Below are 22,634 nucleotides of genomic sequence, written 5' to 3'. Positions count from 1 at the left end.
CTCACCCTCTTGTCATTTCAAACCTGCATGAATGTATTTTTCCCCGGAACACAATGGAACATATTTTGAAAAAAATTGATAAACAAACAGCGTTGGCACTTATTCACTTCTATTGTATGGACTCAAAACCAATGCAAGTGAATGGGTGCCAGTTAACAACATTCTTCAAAACATCTTCTTTTGTGTTCTGTGGACGAAGGAAATTCAAACAGTTGTGAAATGACAAGAGGCTGAGTAAATGGAGACATAATGGTCATTTTTTGGTGAATTATTAAAAGTTAAAAGTAAATAACCCAGAAATAACAAAGATTGTGTTGATTTTAAGTGTAGTGTATGAAAAGCAGGTTGCTAAATATGGCATGTCATTAAAACAGTATGCAGAAATTCCATTGAGAATCTCAGGTGTGTGAATCCAATCCAACAGGGACTGTTCTGTCCCATGAGGCCACAATACTGTCAGATTCATAATCTCTAGATGTAGTACATATTCGTGCTTCTTGTCTACTTCTTGATCTGTTTGTACTGCATAAACAGTCACAAATTAAAACCTACATCAAATTTACTTCTGACAATACACAATTTTCGATGCAATGAATGGTTTAGATTTTGTTTTCAGCATTGTGCTTGTTGTTGCTGCTGTTGTATTCTGAGAGCCTTGTTTATTTATTTACAAGCTGTTGTCAAACGCACACACACAAACACCTATACAATATTACCTATACAGGGAGAAGTTAAATTGAACTTGTGCCCAGCTAACCTTTTTCCCTGACTTTTTGTAATAGGCTGAGCAGTATAAATAGTTTCTGACATTTGCAAAAGGGCCGGTCGAATTGACACTGGCCGACTACACAATTGAGTGCTGATGTGCTTGACGTCCTTTGCAATATATGAGGTCTTTTAGTAAACTTTCTACAGTTATATCATCAAATCCCTCCGGAAAGCAGCCAGCTCTCCTAATGCTTCCTAAATTCAATGAGAACTCTTGGGCCTCGGCCCAGACTCCAGATGAAAAAGAAAAAAGTTATCCATCAGTTATATACCAGAAATTCTTTTGACACAAATCATAATAATGTGTCACTCCAATTAATTTGGACTCCTTGCTAATCTAATTTCCTACGGAGTGAGATCTGGCATTTATTGACATAATTCCTCGGTTTAAGGATAGTAGATGCTGCCGTATATGTCTTTTTAAACAGAACACATGTGGCATGCTCACCAGCCAATGAAGAAACGGCACCTTTATTGAATACACTCCCCAACATAATAGACTGAGAGGACAATAACTCAGGAACACATTTATTCCACTGCTTTGAAATTCAACACAAGTGTTAAGTCGTCAATTTGCTCTCTCTGCTTATATGAATGTAGGAAAAACGTGATGTATATCATATGAAAAGAAAAAAGTGAGGTGAAGTCGCAGTGGCTGAAGCCCCGGGATACAGTGCAGCGCATGCTTATACATTATGGGGCCGAGGCCGGTGAATTTAGATGAGGCGTTTTTATCTCAAACGCTGGAGGGCTCACTCAGTCCATATCAATAATGCACCGCTCCTTTCAAATGGATTGTCGTAACACACATTTATTACCACAAACAGAATAATGCAGCGTCCTCACTTATTGTTTGCCGTCGCCTCTGTGTGGATTTAGTCGAACGGCGCCCTTTTGTTTTCTTTCAAACCGCTGGGTCAGGGTTTGGCACCGCACATCACTACAGAGATGATGTGTTGGGATCAGATGAATTTGCTGATGTTCACTAGCCTGTGCTGTGCATGAACTCTTAATAGTCAGATTTGTATAATTTAGCCGTTGTTGCCTGCCAAATGTTTTCTATATGGTACATTTTTAGGGGCCGTGTTTAGATCGGATTATTCATAAATCCTCACATTTGGAATATTTATAAATTTACATTATTCAGATACTGAATTAAAGACACAATACATGGAGCCTTGGCTGTTGGTAAATAGCATTGCATCTCGTATTCTAATCTCATCTCTTATACTTTATGTCCTTTTAGCCTCTTTCAAATGTAAGATCTATTCTTTTGTCTAGAGCCTAAAGAGGATAGAATATAGTATCATTGTTTCTCAAAGTGGGTGAGAAAGACAAAACAAAAAACATAACAAGATCCGAACGGGGAGTAAAGCATTCATTTTTAAAGTAATACTGGCCAATAGCGACACCAGTGGACAAAGGTTTAGAGAGAGGCAGCATCTTGAGCTTGTTTTTTTGGTATTGGTATGCTTAAGCACACACTGAATGTGGGTAAAATGGTTAAACATTCATCGTATACTGTCAATGTTATAATGTTCACAACTCGTAGAAATAGGTGAAATTATTCTAAATTACACAACTCAGACATCACACTCTCACCAGTGTTGTCTATGGATTTGTAAGCTAAATCAGTTGTGACAAAACACAAAATATGATTTTTATAGTATTAAGTTGCTTTTTAAAGAAAATGTAATTTTGGGACTTTGATTTGACATAGTATGCTGATTTTATCACACAAAAATATTAAAATGTTGGTTTCTTGTTAATAGAAGCAGAAACTGTGTTCAAATGTGCACAACACCAAATGGAAACAGAACATGAATTTACACTGGAACCAATAAATATAAGCATAACCCCAAAGGGGACGTCACCAAACTCCACTGACCTCGATGCATTTGTACAGATGAATATTAAGAGAGATCATCTCTTTCGTCCTGCCTCAAAAAACCATGAGTAGCCTATGTTTTTATTGGAATAAGATAATAAGATTAAGCATTTATTTCAAGTAAATACACAAGGTGTATTTTCTTTTATTTTCATTCATTCATTATTTCCCCCACACCAATTCAGCTTTAATAGTTTTGCAATGTTACAAATGGAAAGAATAAATATTCCATGTAGTCTCTGTATGCTGTAAATGCATGTTAATAAAACATGCCAACATCGCAAACGAACAGCATTTTTCTGTTTATCAGCATGTTGAAAAACTCAGGTGCGAATGTTCTGTTAAGCATGTTACCTTATTAGCAAGCGCTGAATAACAGCAGCATGTCGAACAAAATAATTGATCATAGTGTGCCTGACGCAGGTCCTTTACAATGGGGATTTGATGTTTCTGCACCAAAACATTTCATGATCGTGCTTAAGAGACCAAGGCCCTTTAAAAAACATCTGAATGGCGAAGGCTGTGTAATGCTATTGCACCATGTGCTACAGGGCAGCGGATTATTTGTTCCCGGCTTGATTTTACTTTTCCTCTCTCTCAGGGGTCACCCGTGTGAGAGAGCACTCTTTTTATAAATCCACATAACCCTCCGAGGAACAACAGCCACAACAAAAACTGCCGAAACAAGGACATCGTCCTTCTCTTTCCCGTACACACACATGCATACACGTTTACACGCCTTTGCGCATAAATGAAAAGTCACACACACACAATGGCATAAAATATGGTGACATCTGGAGCGTTTCTGCCTGAGTGATGCTAGACTCCCAGCCCGTCTATCAGTAAAATAAATATATAATAAACACCTCTCCCTCCGAGCATTAGGCCAACCGCGTGTGATAATCCCATGAAACGCTTGGGTTAGTGAACCCTTTAATAGGTCGACCTGATTAAGGCGCAAGTTGTTGATTGGACAAATGCCGTGTCACCTTCAATTACATGGATGTGAATGAGCTCACCGACGTCCAGCCTTTGTGTTTTTTGTGTTGACCTAAGACTTTGCATTATTACCTCTGTGAATGGCCTCGAGTACTTAAAATGCTTATACGACCGCCTCGGTTGAGAGAAGCAGGTTGTTCTGTTGCCTTGTGGAAATCTGGATTGATCACATTTACGTAATGTAACGGTGACGTATCATTACCATACGTTTTCGAGTCTTTTTATAGGTATCGTCTTATTGGTTATTCCACTGTTGGTATTTTGGTGTTACTTGTTTAACCTTTGACCTCCGCAGATAAACCACTTAGAACATGTTGACAATGAAACAAATGACTCATGTACTTGGAGTGTATTGCTGAGAGCTTGATTTGTTATTACGTGTCGTCTCAGCAACAACGCCTGAGAGGAATGAAAATGGGATCCTTTCAAAATGTCATTAAAAAATCATTATTGGCTTACTTTGACCTTTCTTTGAGTAACCATGCCTCTGTGCTTAATTTGGCATACATAATTGATGGAGGCCCATCCACATTCAGAGAAAAAACTTCCACTCTCAATCTTTGTCAGTCATTTATAGGCGAAACAGATGCATGGCCAACTAAGTGTTGTGTAATTCTATCACAATGATTCGGACAATTAACCTCTATGCTTTTACATATAGTAATCACTGTGAATTGTTGAGGCTTAGTTTTCTCCAGTTTGCTGTTTCTGCATCCGAATCCTGAGGAAAATTCAGGTGGATGGGTGGGAGCTTTTGTTCTACCAGCTTGAATTATTCATTATTCAACAGGATGTTTAAAAACAGATTTAATTTTACTGGGTTTCTCAGACGGTACAGAATATGCTTTTTTCATGTCTTTACTAGACTTTTCACTGTATAATTGTTGTCTTTGTGATTTTTTTCTTTACAGAGGGCCCTGATGTAGAAAAACAAGTTCAGTTACACATCTTCCAAGACGTTCAGCCTCCAGGTCAGATGCTTTGACTTTAGTCATTAGTCACTTTCAGAATCTGTAAGTGAATTTAATTTGACATTTGTTTGGTCAAAAGATCTGTTATGACATCTCACATCAAACCTCTCTATCTTTTATAGTACAAAGTACTTAAAAAATGATTGCAAATTCTTGCATTGCTGTTGTGTACTGTAACATGGATAAATAGAGAGATGAACTGAAGTGTACTTTTAAAGTAACGTGCTACATCGCAGAACCACTAAAAATAAACTTTTGATTTTATAATGCTACTACTACTATTACTACTACTACTACTACTGAAAATAATAACAATAATTATTATTATTACTATTATTAAATGGGCACAGGAATTCATTTTTAGGTTTGCCATCTTTTATTAAATCTTGTTAACACTTAAAATTATGGTAAAAAATGATTTAAAAAATAAGTGTATGCATCACATCAAATACTTCTTAAAATTAGGAATATCAGGAATATCAATCTCTTCATTTATTCAGCCTCATAACATTTAAAAGCAGTACATGACTCTTTCTTCTGTGGCGCACAATAGAAGATATTTTAAGAATAAAATAAGTTGTTACTTCATTGAAAGTCTGGTTCGGTTACCACATTTCTTAAAAATAATTTAAGTCATACAGATTTGAATCACATGAGGTTTAGTGAATGATGAAACCATTTTTCCCTTTATTGCCTAAAGTAACATCAATATTTTTTAAATGTACGTACAGTTTAAAAAATGGTAAACTATATATTTTTATTCCAGTAAAAACAATTTTTATCTTTCTTTAATTTCTACTTTTGTCGTAATTAGAGCTAAAGAAATCAAATTTTAGTGGGTGTGCTACAGTAGCATACATTAAGATCACTATTTAGTCACAATTAAAATAATTAAATTGAAAAAAGAGTAGAAAAACAACTTGGCTAGATCATCAGAGCTAAATCAGCACTATGGACATCACAGACCGAGGCTTCCCCCTCATTAGAGAATGTGCGACACTTAGACGCCAGTAAAGTAGGTATGCCATAACCATGTCTCCCAACTTTCTTCTAATTGAGATATCAATAATTAACAGAGTAATATACTGACTGAATAAATAATGTGAAAAGCTACCCCAAAACTCTCACAAGAAACTCTTACAAATATTTGTTCCACTCACACAGGCTTAACGGTACACACTCCAAATTTGATTTGAAAATATCATTATAATATCAAATTTTTAACTTTTCTTTAACTTCTCTCAATGGATGAGTTTATAAAAGCAAATCAACAAATGGTCTTAGGAAAGGGAACAGATTATTTTTTACCCACAAACTGTGAGTATTTCATTCCTTTTTTCCAAATAATTCTTTACTCAGCTTTGCAATCATAGAAATCATGTTTAAGAGCTTTTCTCACACAACTCAAATCTGTCCTCAAGAAAAGTGTTTTTTGCTTTTTTACACTCAAGTGTGACATTGTGGAATGCTGGGATAACATCACTTTTTAATTCAGACTGCAGATGCTTGTGCTACTTTGTTATTAGTACCAAATAAATAAATATCAATGCTTTATTATTATAAGTAGTTAATTATAATACACTGTATTCTCATTTTGTAGTGATGCATGTTGTTTTTATGACACAATTATTATTACGACTTGATCATATAGTCTTTCTTCTATATTCTTGTTTTAGCGCTTGTTTAACACAAACATAACTATTAAAGCATTTTATAGAGACTGCAGTATATCAGGCACATATGCTTAACACTAACTAACTTTTTATGTCTAAATAAATGTACAGTAGGAGGTCTGTTAATAAATGGTTTAAAGCAGGGCTTTTTTATTAAATTAAGAACAATTTCTTTGAATTACTCCATTGATTTGCCTCCCAGTGAGGAACTGTTTATTAAATTGCTGCTACCTTGACTTTTTAGCAGATTTGTTGTTTTACGTTGTTTTATGTATGCATATTTCAATATCGTTGTATGTTACTTGTTTTTGCACATAGCACCGTTACCACAGAGGTTTTAAAGTTGTGTGGCACAGGTCAAAAAGTTGAAACACAAATATACGTGCTATCATCTTTAAAAAAGCGCAGGTCATCACATAAATAGACAGGTAACCAAAAAAGGACATATACATTATACAAATGGATAAATTAGGGCCATATATTTTGTTTTATATATAAAAATATTTATATGTTTTTTCCTTTTTTAATTTGTCTGAGGTCAGTTTTTTTCAATGCTTTGCTATGCAGTAGTAAATACAGTTATACTGTATTCTATGGTATTTACCACACTAAACTGCACTACAATTACTGTGTACTATAGTATATTTGAACCTTAATAAAGTAAATATTAAATTATATTATAGTGCTAAATTTGGTTAACTTTTGTTAATTTTTGCGCGAAGACGCTTGAGCTTCAGTGTTTTTGAAAGTAGCTTCACTCAATCAGTGAAATGCTCGTAAAATAAACTTCTAACAACTCTGTGGATGAAGTTCATGTCTTCATGTCCTCGTATAGTAAGATATAGACTACTCCACGAGTGTCACATCTGTAACATGTTGAAGTGTGCAACTCGCTCACTTCATAGACACTCAGAAAGAGCAGAAGACATATTTAAATAGTATAATTCGGCTTTTGTGATTCCTTCCATGATTTTCCACATCGGGAGATCAAAGGGCTCTATATAAATGGACTAGATGCAGCCAGAAAACAAGTATAAATTGCAAAGACGAAATAAAACGAAAATAAATGGTGGTGCGCCATAAGTTAACCTCACACATGAAGAGCACAACGACAAACGCACTTCACCCAAACAAGCGGCTCTGTCTAATGCACCTGCCAAACTGTATGACACTCGTGCAACACTATTACATTTATTCGCCGCACAGATCGATTTTTTTATTGCATGTACAGCCCTGCAATTTAACTTTTTTGAACTGAAGTACAAACTTTTATTACTGTGTTCACTCATTGTTAATAAAATATATATACATTTTGCATATCAAGTGTTATTACTATTTTATTATAAGTAGTATTGTACTGTGCCAAGTAAATGTTCAAAGAGTGAATGTGTATTCAATTAGTCCATCATTCTGAAGGAAAAATGTGGGACAGCTTTTGTTGATGATGATGTCCCTGATGTTGTTTAGTACATTAAACAAAGTGCATTTAGCATTCCACATGATTCTACATTTAAATATTTCAGTACTTTTTATGTATCACTGCAGGCTTATTTGAAGTTACTTCATGAACTGAAACTAAACTTATAAAATTATACATTAATTACATTAAATGCTACTTACACCATTCAGGCTTAAAAGGCTTAAGAATTGTTAATGTGAAGTTTTCCCCAGTGCATGACCAGTACTTTACATAGAAAGCTGGAAATTTTTGTCAAAAGGTTACTTAAGTTAGGAATTTTAGCATTTACTCAAATAAGAAACAATTTATTTTCCAATTACTTTGTTATTATTTTAAAGTGGCTAAGGAATCAAAAACAAGCCCAAAAGTTTATTTAACCCTCCCTGAAAGGGTACGAAGTTCCCGAATATGTCCCCCTTTCATTTTTTTCTTGATGTCATCCCTTTATTGCTTGTTCCAAATGTCAAGTGCTTTGTCTCCTGCTGCCTTGATGACAGCAGCAATTAGTCTATTCATGCTTCATTAACACTCCATTTTTAATCAGAATTAAAAGTGTAAGGGAAGAAAAAAACTCACACATGAACACGTACTTTACAACCACAAACACACTGACGTGCACACATTAAAAGAGTGCACCCCATGCTGTTATTTAAACTCTCTGTTCCCGAACCCATTGACTTACTAGTGATGTTTAGTGCAGCCATGTTAATGTTTTTAAAATATTAAAATGCGATGAATCACATTGAGTTCCACTCGACGGCAATGACGATCGAAAGGAAGTCACTGGGTTGACCCAGCGTTAAATGGGACGACTTTATTGGTGGTCAGGTTAGTTCTTTATCATCGAAGTGATGGAAGGAAGAGAGAAAATAATGATGGAGGTAGAGATTGAGGAGACGGGGAACATGAACAGCACTCGAGTGTGGCTTTGACCTTGTTTAAAGGGAACAAGGAGTTTTGGGTGCACTCCTCACTCACCAAAGAGAAGCGAATGGAAAGGCTATCTGGCTTTGTCACTTTTCATTAACCTCATGCCCTTCCCTTTACTCGAGGCAGACACGCACGTTTCTCTTCATCTTCTTCCATCCTTTACTTTCTGGTTTGTCTCTTTTAACCTGAACACCAAACATCCAATCGCAGTCACGCTGTTTATGGGGAATTATTTAAAGTAGCTTGTGCATTATGCCTTTTAGTGTGCCGTGTCTAAAGACACAGTACGTGACAGAGTTCTGCTTTACATGAACCTAAAGACTCAGCACTTGTCGTCACCATGATATAGCAAAATCTCTTCGCTCACAGACAGACCTGTTTCATCATGCATGAAATTTGATTAGAGCTTGCACTGTTTTTTTGTCTGTGCATATGGAATAGAATCTGCTGACTAAGATATTTCAATTTCTGTAGATTTTCCATTTCTCTTAAACTTTGATTCACAATGAAATGTTTGTGTTTGATCAATTATTAAGTTCAATATCAGTAATGATTATTGTGCATTTCTAGCGTTATGGATGAACATAATACAAAAACATTCAGAGAATGTGTTTGTTACCAATATATTTACGCAATCCCTGTTGTTAGAGTCTAAAGAACCTAAAAAGAGCATTTCTTTTTATTTAGAAAAAAGGTGGAATTTAAATGTGTAAGGATGTGACAAAAAATGACGCAGTTTTAGAGAGTCAACATTATTTGTATGATTTCTGTGATTTAAAATGCATAAACCAAAAGCAATAATACCCAAAAATTGAGAAGGGATGACTCTTTATAGAACATACACATTTTTATTTTCATGTTCCTATTTAAAAGAAATATGTGCCGTTATGCATGTGAAAATTCTGACAGCAGGACTTTCCTGACTATGGATAATCATGCTTATAAAAATGCTTTAAGATCTCACTTGTGTATTTACCAAATGCTTGCACCAAGTGCTATCAGAATGGTGAAAACCTTTGATAAAAACTTTATATTTTCGTGGTCTAGTTAATATTTGCATTGAATTTCCCTAAATAGCTTGTTAACATTTATTTATAAAACAAAAGTTGCTCTTTACTTGTTTGTAAAAGATGAGCAAAGGTGCGTCATACAATAATTTTCACAATTATTCTGTTGAGCTGAATATCGGCACCTCTCATACTGTATCGAAGGCAGAGTCAGTGCCTAGCTGATGATATAATTATTAGATATTAGATTGTTGGTTATTCAGTGTAAAGTATCAAGCACTTTTCATAATAGAACATTTGCGGTTCTTTTAATTCAGTCTTTCATCGCAAAGGTCTCATCATCTGTAACCCCTTCAACAAAGTTTTACTCGTGCACTAAGCCCTGCCAGTGATTAAAGAAAGAGAAGAATGAGGGATGACTTTGTCGTGTTATGATTGGGAATGTCATTTGCTGCTTCAATGGAAATCACATACCATCAGAGAGGCTCTATCGAATGGCTTAAAATTTTTAAATGAAAATATTTTAGATGATTATTCTGGCTTACTCTTTGTTATATATTTATTTATTTAATATTTATATATTTTTAATTAGGCATGAAGAGGTTCATTAGCATATGATATGAGGGGGAAAAATAATTCAATTTAGCAAAGCTCTTAGGAGAACAGATGACGGCTGCTTAGATGATTTGCTCCTGTATGATGGTTCACTTTTTCCCCGCTTTTCAGTCCATTTTTTAAATAAGCTGCAGACGACATCTTATGCGTTGCTCTATTCTATATACTTAAATGTTATGACTATTGCATTGCATTCTATATACATATTTCTGTAAAATGGCTCTATAACAGCCATGAAGTCTACAATATAGTTGTCTAGCCATATCCTTAAGATGAATTATGAGGTTGAATACTCAACACTGAATTGTACAATTTAATATGAATAGTAAGTATCTGTCTTTGAGTGTGATACTAGAGGTGTTCGATAAGAAAAAGAAAAGGTTAATTCAAGACAAAAGAAACAAATGCAGTCAGCCTAGATTCTTTTGCTTTACTTGTTTTGCTGAATTACTAAGAATGTTAGAATACAATGATATGGATTGTGATTAAAGTTTTACTACTTTTATGGTTTAACTATTAATAACGTTGTGCTTCTATACGGTTGTGTATACGGTCTCCATTTTCCATACAGTAGTATTTTTTCTTAATAATATCATGCATTATCTGACAAAATAATGACTTTCAATCATTATTTTTAATTATTGTTCATAGGTTGGTTGTTTAAAATATAGCTTTTTGTGCTTATTTGTATGTTAATCAGAATACTCTGATTAGTTTATTCTATTAATTTTATTATTATAGTTCATTTTATTCCCTTTTTTCATTTGTTTCCATATGTATGCCCTGCCGTTTTCAGAGCCTTGTGAGTATTTACTGTATTTTATGCTGTTCTGTAATGTTGCAATCCTAAAAAAATTCAGTGTCAGATCTTATTTTTGCAAATATAGTTAATGTACACAGCAACCTGGATATGTTATTAATAAAGCTTTAACCTCTGTGCACGGGAAGAATGAAGTGGTTCATGGTTCCTGTGCATCTGCCATCAGAGCATCTATCTGTGTCACCAAAATTTGACCCCGTGCTACAGATATTTCTCAAGAGTGAGCTTTCACTCTTAATGAAATTTGAATTAAATTTCATGTAAATGACTGCGCTAATGACGTTAACGCAGGCGCTATGCATCCCTTCTGCAATTTCATCTCTCCAGACAGACATTGATGCAGCCCACTCTCCCCCTTTAATGACAGAGCACGGAGCAAATATAGTCACACATGCCCCAACACACCGCAAACATGAGAGCGCCGCCGACAAACTTTATATGGCCTAGAACCTTTCCGGTGACCGAGGTTGCTGGTGGAGTAACGTGATCTATTTGTTGTCATTTACGAACTCCTGTTACTTCTTATTTAGCCTGCATCGAATCACGCTCTCTTCTAGAGAGAGACAAAGGTTTGCCATCGTGTCCTGCTGCTTTAATGATAAAAATGCCTGCGCTCCGAATGCGCTTCCCCCCACAGTGTGTGGAACAGGGTCTTTAAACCGGCACTGGGTTCCAGCCGCATGTTTTGATGAAAAGCATGCGAGGTGGGCCGTGGCGAACGCAATCAGAGGTGGGTCCTCAGTCCCACACTGGGCTGAAAGAATTGTGCTGGAAAATGAGTGTGAAACTGTTAAAATTTCCCAAAACAAACCGATCAAAATAACAGAATTTGAAAGATACCAGACAATGCAAGCAGATGAAAAAGAATACATTAAAGCCCCTGAAATCTGCGATTTCTTTTGTATTTGGTGGTATTGCATCATAGGGTGATATATTAACCCATCTCACAGGCTTTAGTGTACCTGAGTTGATGTCGGAGAACACACTCATTTCCAAAAACTAAAGCACACAATCAGATGTTCCTAATAACATTCGTATTGTCCAAGCTTGACTAATGGTTCCATTTTCGGACACGGGATCTCACTCTCCCGCTTTGTCTCTACTGCTCATTAGAGCTTCATTATGTCATTAGGGGGTTTGGAAATGGGTTTGAAAACAGAGCACATGAGTAAGAGGAGTCCTTAGAAAAATAATCAAACTGGTAATAACAATGAGGCCAATTTGATCTCCCCATTATCCGATTTTCAGGCATGTGGATGAATAATGAAAGAGAGATGAAGGATGTTCTCCATGAACGGAGGCTCTGGACCATGTCCAATTGTCAAGCAAAAGCTGTATTTGGAATAAAGTATTTTCCAAGTAGATCATGATGAAGATACATATGAGAAAAAACACATCCTCACATCCTTGCATCCACAGTGTTTTACTTTCTCTAAGGGATTAATTATTCTGTCAATTTTTTCTGCTTGTCATATATGGCCCAGTTTTTAAAATAGCTGTCACAATAAACAGATATTGACCATAACTGTGAAATAAAAACCATTATAATCAATAGTGTGTTTTTTAACAAATACAATTACAATTAAAAAAAATTCAGCACTAATTTAAAAAAATGGTTACAGACTTTATACAAATATGTCTCTTTATACAAAGAAATCTGATATCATGACAGCACAGGCCCTATAAATGTACTGGTTTCACTTAAATGAATACATAAAACATTCAAATTTTAGCAATATTTATACAATTCGAAACCACAAAAACAAAGCACAAGATGTGTTTTTGCTGGGAATTTTAGTCATTGTGTTACTACATAACACATTTACAATTTATAAATCGACATTTGCTTGAATTCAGTCACATAATTTCCACTATCACATCTTATTCAACATTTTTACAAAACCACAATCACTGTTAGAGATATTAAATGTATTAGCCACAACTTTGATCATGGTGACATATTAGAATCAATTCAATTCAAGTTTATTTATATTGCGCTTTTCACAATCTGCATTGTCCCAAAGCAGCTTTACGGGAGCAAATAAGAAAAACAGAAAAACACAGAAAGGTAAAACACAGCACAGTGCATGGTGTTTATAGAACAAGCAAGATCCTTCTAGTAAATAATATCTAATAAATAAATAATTAAATGATCTATTTATAAGAATCAGCAGATTAACAATGTTTTATATACTACAATAAACAGAACAGAGCAGAATTTGTACACATATACATAAAAACAAATATAGACAGTTGTGCGACACTGTAAATGTTATGTACAGAATGTATACATTTCTAAAGAATATACCAAAATCTAAATCATTTCCACCAAGGCACATGCACTTTATAAGAATAATGAATGCACAGTAAAATGGCTTGACTCCCCAGACTTAATAGAGCAGAAATGGCCATAAACTGTCCTGAAACTCTCTCAGATTGGTCCCTGACCATCAGGACATAACTACTACTATTATTGACTCATCATTTAATTCACTCTCTTCCATTTTTCTCCTTACTCCTTTCTGCTTTGTCTCTCTTCTGAATACAGTACACAAAGGCATTTTGAACTAACATACTCAGTCTCCTTTAATACACGACTTCTGTTTTTTATGTGATCCATATCAGCTTGCATGAGAGAAGTGAACCAAGCATCAGATTTATTACTCTGTTTTTATATTTTGCTTCAGCACAGTCAAGCTTGTATTTGAGAATGTGTGTCAGCAGGTCAGATCACGGTGTGTCAAATAAATGCTGTTTCTCGCGTATTTCCATTAGGCAGACAGTGATCCCTGGTACACCAATGCAATTGAAAACAAAACCTTTTGTATTTTTCATGTCCAATGCTTTTCAGTCTATTAGCACACGTAGTCTGTCTTTCTCCCTCTCTTTCTCTCTTTCACTCTACCCAGTTCCTCTTCTAGTTTACCTCTGCTCACCTCTTTCTACTTGTGGGTGGGTTTGCATTTGCCTTGATTCAAAGCAAAGCCCCCACTGTGCCCTTGATGTGGAAGGCTAAGATTATTTTCAGGAGGAAAATCCATAAATTCTCTCCTCTCTCTTTACACGTACCCTCTCACTTTCAAAGAAAGAGACCTTTACAGTTTGTCCCTCTGTCCTTTACTGCAAACACCACACATCAGAATGACTTGGTAGCTACAATTTGGCACATTTTATTAAATGTGGTCTACTGTCATAAACAATATACATGTTTATTGATGTTTTGAAAAATATGTTTTTATGTAGATGTATTTGTGCATTGTGTGTGATTCTAGGACACACACACAAACTCACACACCTTGGGTTAAGTTTGATTTATGAGCTGTTGTCCTCACAAACGCCAAAAAATACTGGTATTACTACTGTATCCTAGACACTGTAGGGTTTACCAGGACCACAAACACACACACAATATACATATGAACAAGTTATTCAACAAAAAGCCCTTCTATATGGCTATAAAAGAATACTTAATAAATTATAAAAACTATTTCAAGTTTAGAAGATATGACAAAGTCGTAGCGTTAAACATTAGTCCGAACAATAATACCTATTTCTCAATCACCTTTTTATCTTTTTGGCAATTTTTATATTCACTTCTGAGCTTGATTAGCCACTGTTGGACTTGATCTGTTTTCCATCTTGCATTCATTTACTTTTATTAATTGTTTGATTTATTGTATCTATAAATATTGTATGTATAGCACGAAGCATACAGTATATTCAGTAAAGTTAACACACATACCTATTCTGTGCATATTTCAAAACACTTATAAGACATTATCTTATCTAAGAATACTTTTTGTGGACAAATAGGGAAAATTATTTAAAAAAAAGCAACAATTCCTGCTGAAGAATAATTCTATATTTTTTATTTCCAACATCCTGGTTACCATGTGTTAGTTTTGAGCAGTTGTTATCTGGGAATATCAAAGCTTGGATTGTCGCAATTGGCCAATCAGAATGAAGTATTTCAGAGCACTGTGTAATAAGATGTATTAACACAGGCATGTTGAAACAAATACATATTATGTAAGGTTGGCAGAATAGAAATGTATTGGGACAGTGAGCATCAGGGCTGGCGTTATCTGGTTCTCTCTCTCATTTCACTCACTCTGTTAAACATGCAGCAGTCTGCTCCGTCATTTAGAAGCACAACTTTCACACTCTGTCTCCTCAGTCATCTCCAGACCATTCCATCCCTTCATCCAATTGGCTGAGATGCAGAGGAGGGAAATGGCCTTGTAAATCATGAATACAGAACACTTTTTTTCTCTCGCTTTCATACACGTTTGTTCTCCCCAGGTAGTCCGGCGTTGCTTGATTAACTTAGACTTACGTCAGGCACTCAGTGTGAGGACCATGCCACTGTACCGCCGCGATGAGAGCCTGCCGTTTGACATCCCATCAGAAAATGACACAGAGCGAGTGCTGCGCATATTATGCCCCCTCTGTGACTGCACTAAGGGACTGGCAGCGCTCTGGAGTGGCTGGGATATGTCTGATATCTGGCGTCAATGCTGATCTGTTCTTTCTCCCTTGTGAAATTACCTCACCCTTTTTCCCTCTCTCTCTCTCTCTCGATCTCTATCTACCTCTTTCACTCTCTTGGGCCCTGTTAAACATTTCAGTTTCGGATGAGTACAATTGTTCTCCGCATTGAGTCAAACCTTAATTGGGCACTTGAAGTTCAGAGAGCAATGAATTTGGTCCGGGCTGGACACGTAAAATGTATAATGTACTATTAGGGTCATTAAGGTTATTTTTAATCCCCGGTGCCTCTTTCGGGAAAGGTTTATAAAAAGGAATTTAAACATGAAACTTTTAAGAATGACATTGATAAAATCTATATATTTTTTTTGTATTACATCACACTTCATTATTACATTATTACAAACCCCATTATTTATCCTTTTTCATAAATACTATTTTGTGAATAATTTGGTGGAAATGAGAAACGAAAATGCTCAATATGAAACATCAATTTTTTGTAAACAAGACGCAGAACACAAACTCCCTGGCAGCGATCGGTAATGGCAGTGGGAATTCTTTCATTGAACATTCACAGCAAATGAATTGGCTGAAGACCACATGAGGCACAAGCGGCTCTGAATTAGACTGATTGAACACTTCACTAAGTGAGATGACTACTTCAAAGATCAATTTACACATCTCACTGTGTATTGATCAAACTATTTGCAAGCACGGCATTCTCACAGTGAGCATTTCAATTAACCGTATATGAATGTAGCAGTCAAAGCACAAACACTGGCTTTTTTCTGAGAAATGCAAAAATTTAATTTATTTTTATTTTGCTCACTTAATTGAAGTCATTATTTCCTATTATATAAATAAATGTTTAAAGATAAGCATCTTTTTTTTACTGAATTGACCTGTATCAGTAAAAAATAACAAAAATTTAAATGTATTCTCGTTTAAATCATTGAACAGAAAAGGGTGGAACATAAAAGCCCTGTACAGGGTTTAAGACTAGTCCTAGACTAAAATAAATGTTAGAGTTGTCTAAACTGAAAACCGCGTGCAGTGACATATCTTTTAATACATCTTAGAGAATGTATTTATTATCAATATGATGAGTCCAGACATCAGAAAAATATCAGTCTATAGATAGGTATTCTTTTTTTAAAGAGTTATGCGCTATGACAGAAGGACACCCTTATTTTGTGACAAAAAAGGACACCTAATTTTGACAACATAATTTCTGTGAATTACAAACTAGGAATAATACCAAACAAATTGTGAAGGGATGTCACTTTATAGACCACAAATAGTTACTATATTTCAATTTTCATGTGCCAAGTCATAAGGAATATGCACCCTTATGGATGTGACTTTATTATAATTTTTTCCATTTAAAAGGGTAAGTTGATCCCAAAATAAAATTTGAGTAATTCTTTTCTCACCCATATGACTTTAAACATGTTTTGAGACCTCCCGGCATCTTCTGAGCACAAATAAAGATATTTAGGTGACATCCGAGAGATTTCCAGGCCTCCTCTTAGAAATAATGGTTATAGTTGTTGTCAAGGTCCAGAAAAGTACTGAAGACATTGTTAAATTGGTCCATCCGCTCATAGTGTTTCAATTAAAAAAAAAAGTTGAAGCGACGACAATACTTTATGTACAAAAAACTAAAAATATGACTTTAATCCATATACTCTCCTATGGGTTGTCAGTCAAGGGTGCACGTTCACGAGAGCACTTTTACACATGCTCATTCTGTGGGAGCAGACGCCAGCGTTCTGACTGAAAACCTGGAAGTGCAACTCTATGTTTACAAGCAGATGCACTATGTGTATAAGCTGATCTTTGCAAAATGTCTGATGATTTTGATATTGAGGAAGACTTGTTCTTTTTTGCCCAACCGAATGCACATGTGTCGAAGTTCTCTCGAGGGATGAACTTACCCTTTAAGGTTGACATTTGCACATAATTGCCAAATTCTAAATTGTCCGGTTCTTTAATGTATGAAGACATACATTAATAGTTGTGTAAGTGGATTTAAAGAATATATGCTATATAATATCTGTATCTGTTTTCCACCCAGGCGATACTTTAGGATCAATGACAGTTTGAGTGCTAGTTCATAATATGCCATCTTAAACTCGCTATAAACTCTCCCAACAGGACTCTGATTCGGTTTTAATGTTTCTGTGCGGCCAGTAAAATTCCTTTACAGCTTTGTGGGCTATCCTTAAAAGTGACAATAAAAATAACTTATAGCACAGTTTTCATAGGTACACCGGAGTTCGGTCAATAACTGTTGTTTCATCCGATCATTATGAAGAAACAGCAGAACGGCAGAAGAATGCAAGATCAATCAGCAAATCAGACGAAGCGTACGTCTGGAGTCATTTAACAGTGCGGCTAATGACCTAAACATCATCATTATACTCACCAGCAATTTCCCTTTTTCACTTTTGGGAAACATTTGGTCTTCCCGCAACATAATGACGATTCAGCTAAAGATGTTAAGTCTGAAAGATTTGAGCTGTACGGGTGTAACACGGTCCACAAGTCATCCTGTCGACTTCTCTGACAAAACTCTGGTTAGGACAAGTTTTTTGCCTCCTGGCAGCCTTCCACAGGAGCAAATCGATGCAAGAATGAGTTTTAGAGGTGTAGGGATAATAGCCGCCTGACAGACAGCAGCGCAGGTGAAATAAAGTCTAGTAAAGCTAAGCCTACTAGCTCCTGTTTTTGACATGTCCCGTAGACCTAGTAATGAGGTCAAGCAGCCGGGTGCTATTAGTGGAAAACAGGACCTGACTGCTAGACAAGATGGTGTGCTATCGCTTCGTGGTTTAATCTATCTGATAGCTTCTTCCTTCACTCATTACTAGATTGACCTTGTTTATGGTTGGAGTAGGCCGCCCATCGCCCATAGTTTCCACCTGACCTTGAAGCATTGCTCGGCTTAATTTTTATGATTGCTTTCATTGACAGATTCTGTTCCATTCTGAGTTAGTTTACATTCAACATGGCTTGTTACTCATGTAATGAGCACCTGTGGTTGTGATTGGCACAAATTTACTGTTCCTTGTGTGATTTGTGGCAGATTCGCTGGCCTTGTTTAGGCTAAAAATTTGCAGCAATTTCTATGAGGAATTTAGAGATTCAAAAGACATTTCGTTTGGGAAACAAGAGAGCTGAATGGTGCAATTCTCGGTTGCGGTGTGCAAGAAAAACGAATGCCATTTTGTCCTAATGCCTTGTTTGAAAAAGTAAATATTGGCTTGAAGGTTTCAACAAACTGTCTGCTCGCTGGCAGTATTTCTTGCCTATTATCATCATCATCAGCCTTGTTAATTATAATCATTTTGCTTGTGTCAAAGGTATTCAAGCCTCGGTACTGTTTGCCCCATTCCACAAAGAAACGTAATTGTGGTTTCTTCTCTCTCTCTCTCTCTCTCTCTCTCTCTCTCTCTCTCTCTCTCTCTCTCTCTCTCTCTCTCTCTTTCTTTCTCTCTCTCTTTCTCTCATTCTCTCTCTCGTCTGTTCATCGTAATGAAATGTGAAATATGATGTTCCCTCCGAAAAAACACATTGTTTTCTGTAGAGTTTATGATAGCTTGGAGGCTGTGTTCAGAAAAAAATCCTCTCAGGGTTTTTTGACTAACTTGATGGAATAGATGGTCTGTCGGACTGCTTGCCCACATCAATAGGTATTCTGATCTTCAAGGTCCTACAAATGCTTTGCCACAAAAGCCATTAGAATCCGACTTCTGCTTTGGGAGAAAGTCTTTTTTCTTGTACTCTGGGCCCTCATCATTTTTCTAAACCCTGTTTTTTCTCGCTGTGTGTATGTGTGTGTTTTTCATCACGGCGAGTTGCTTTTACACTGCAACATTAATGACAGTGAACTACGTTTGAACTCCATGTTCGCCGCTGACATTTTTCCCCAAACTGAAACCGGGACCGTTTGCACAAAGTGCCTTCAGTGTGTCATATTTCAAATAGAAAGAGTGTCTATCATTAAATAATTCATCTGTGTGCAGATTTTTTGACATGACAATTAATATTTATTGAATTAAAAACCCGGCAAGAGCAGCCGTCTGAATCCCACCACCTCGTTGGGTAAGAACGGCAGAGGAGGAGAAATAGATTGTGAAAGCAAATCATTTATTTTATCTGTCATGCTTCGTTTCCCCCTCAAAGCAGACGCACAAATATGATGTTTTAACATTAAGACTACGGTGTAATATTATGTTTGATCAAGACTACAGCTGTTTTCTTTTATTTTCCTGAACTGCTTAAATTTGAGAACAATAGCTGCATACTGTTTCCTGGTTTCAATAAGTGACTTGTAGAAGGTGCTGGGAATAGTTTTGTTTTGGAAAAAGGGGAAAAAAATGTATTACTTATATATGTATCAACCCCTTCTGTTTTTACATGCACAATATTTTTGGTGTCTTCTTGCTCAACATTTTAAAGCGAAGAATGGAATTTATATTGAGTTTGTTTGAAATACCAAGATGTTAACAGAGACCAGTTTGATAGTTTTCTATAATTTGCTCTGTTCATGTTACAAAGATTTGTTGAAATGTTTAATTGTAAAAATTACATTTAAATAACAACAACAACAACAACAACAACAATAATTTGTTTGATCAATATTATTTTATTTAGTTTGACCTGCGGTGGAAATATTTTATGCAATAAAAAAAATTAATTAAAATAATATAATCAATATAATGAAAGTACAAAAAAGTGACAGTAAGTTTCAGTATAAAATGTAAAAACAAACTTTAAAAGTGTTTCAAGTAACAGTGCTTATGTGTCAAATATGTGGTGTGGGTATGTCAAATTTTTTGACAATTTTGTACGCTCAAAGAACTTTTTAAACTTTGTACTCATGAGGTACACAGTATAGATTTATCATTGTTTGTTAGACAATATTAACACCACCACTACACGGCAATCGACTGCACTTTTCACATTCTAAATTCATAACACAATTGCAAAACAATAAAGAAAAGTAAATTAATAAATAAGAGAACACAAACCACTACCTTACCTCTCAGTTTGTTTGCACATCCCTTTAATTGTAATTGGCCCTTCAAGGGGGAACCAGGTTCATAAGGTCAAAAGCTATTTTTACTGTAAAGTGCTTTGAGCGAGCTCTTTTTTCTTATCCTCTCCTGTCTAATATGACAGAGCATCTCCAGCATCATTACATCCCCCAGACAGTCATCAGCACAGGGAGTTCGACTCGGCTGTGGGGAAATTAGATTGCAAAGCTCCCTCTCCCCTCGCTTCCCGGGCCTTTTTTGGGCTAAATACCTGATTATCCCACATTTAGGAGTGTGGGGAAAAAGGGAAAAAAATACAGCAGCTGGATTGTAATCAATCCTTTTAAAAAGTGCAGCTCGCACGGCACTTCTCTCCAGTAGGATAAATGTGACACAGAGGCCTCCGATTCTGCTCCTCTGATGAATCGCTCCCCGCTTAATGATTACGGGAATTGTCATCGACTGATCATCAGTCTCCATTTATTTCAAATCAACGTCAGGAGTTTGTAGGGCCCCGAACAAGAATGTGTGTGTGTGAGTATGTTTTCTCTAGATTGCCTCTTCTCATCTGCACCGCTCCATAAGGAGCATCAGAGCGGGGTCATGTATCATATCGTGTGTGTGTGTGTGGCAGGATGGTAGAGTGCAGAACCCCCCCGGTGTCGTCGGCCCCCTGGGTGGTGCTGTTTTAGAAACCAAACAGAACATTGCATCTTTGCCCTTTTAACACCAATGGCTCCTTTAAAACATTCCCAGAATTGCTTTTTTTACAAACGCCACAACTTTTGCAACTGCTGGATATTTTGAGGACTGCACGTCTTAATGTGGATTTGTACAGTATAAGGATTAAGGAGCAGCCAACCAGCGAAGGGGTTGTCGTCCTCTCTCTCCCTTTATCTTTTCTATTTGCCATAGACACACACAGACTAATAGTTAATCAGCACGTGTGTACAGCTGTTTGCTCTCCTCTGCTCTCATATCAAGGCTGTAGTTAATACCCAGTGCTCGGTCCACAGAGCTGACATTAAGCAGACTCCAGGGTGTGTTCCAGGGTTAAGCTAGATTAAAGAGAGAGACCCGTATACACAGCTTTCTCTTCCAGATTTTCTCCATTAGTTTGCAGGCCTTTCACCTAAAGGTCTGGTGGAAAAAAGCAACACCTGCATATTTGATTTGTTGGCCAAAAACCCATATGCAAGGACTTAAATAATCACTGTAAATACTGTATATCAAATATTATATAAAACCTCTTTAAACTGTTGATAAGTAATATTACAGTTTCAGCGGCAACAACATAAACAAATGCAATGTGACGCAAACTTAACTTCCACGGCAAAGAATCAATAACTGTTGAGTAGCTTTAAATGAATACAATTATTATACAATAACATTTTAAAGCAATTAAATATGAAATAAAAAAACACAGACCGGAACTTCGGGCCAGGTGCGTGAATCCAATGAAACTGTCTATAGAAAAACAGTTCAAATGTTTGTATTATTTATGTATTATTTACAGTATATAAAATTAAAAAGATAGATTAAAGATTAAAAAAAAACTTCACCCAAAAATTCTGTCATCATTTACTCACCTTTGAATTGTTCCAAATCTGTATAAAGTTCTTTGTACTGATGAACACAAAGATATTTGGAAAAATGCTTATAACCGGACCGATTTAGCCCCTCTTTGACTACCATAGTAGGAAAAAATCCTGACTGAATTTTCATTTTTGGGTAAAGTATCGCTTTAATAAAACCTAAATGGAATTAATAAAAACATTAATAGAAAAATAACAATAAATTGATTCCCAGTTTACAGAAAGCCTTTTGTAATAAAAAGAAATTTGGGTAACACTTTATAATAACTGCACGCTATGAATCATTAGTTAAGCATCAGTACATAGTTAATTAATCATTTATGAAGCATTGGCCCCACATTAATAGACATTAGTAAGCAGTTTATAAATACAGCTATAA

General features: G+C 35.9%; 1 protein-coding gene across 3 annotated transcripts in view; it reads left to right on the top strand.

The window, feature by feature from the left end:
• The window catches only part of LOC130434362 (teneurin-3), a 578,467-nt gene that overhangs the window by 219,426 nt on the left and 336,407 nt on the right, over positions 1-22,634 (top strand). For all 3 annotated transcript variants that reach the window (XM_056764479.1, XM_056764490.1, XM_056764500.1), the window contains one exon: positions 4,567-4,626. The gene's annotated coding sequence lies outside the window, so the exon portion shown is untranslated. The remainder of the gene's footprint in view (positions 1-4,566; positions 4,627-22,634) is intronic.

Source organism: Triplophysa dalaica, chromosome 2 (assembly GCF_015846415.1).
Source record: "Triplophysa dalaica isolate WHDGS20190420 chromosome 2, ASM1584641v1, whole genome shotgun sequence".
Classification (NCBI taxonomy): Eukaryota; Metazoa; Chordata; class Actinopteri; order Cypriniformes; family Nemacheilidae; genus Triplophysa; species Triplophysa dalaica.
The sequence above is the reverse complement of the archived record's forward strand: the minus strand, read 5'-3'. Positions and strand labels throughout refer to the sequence as shown.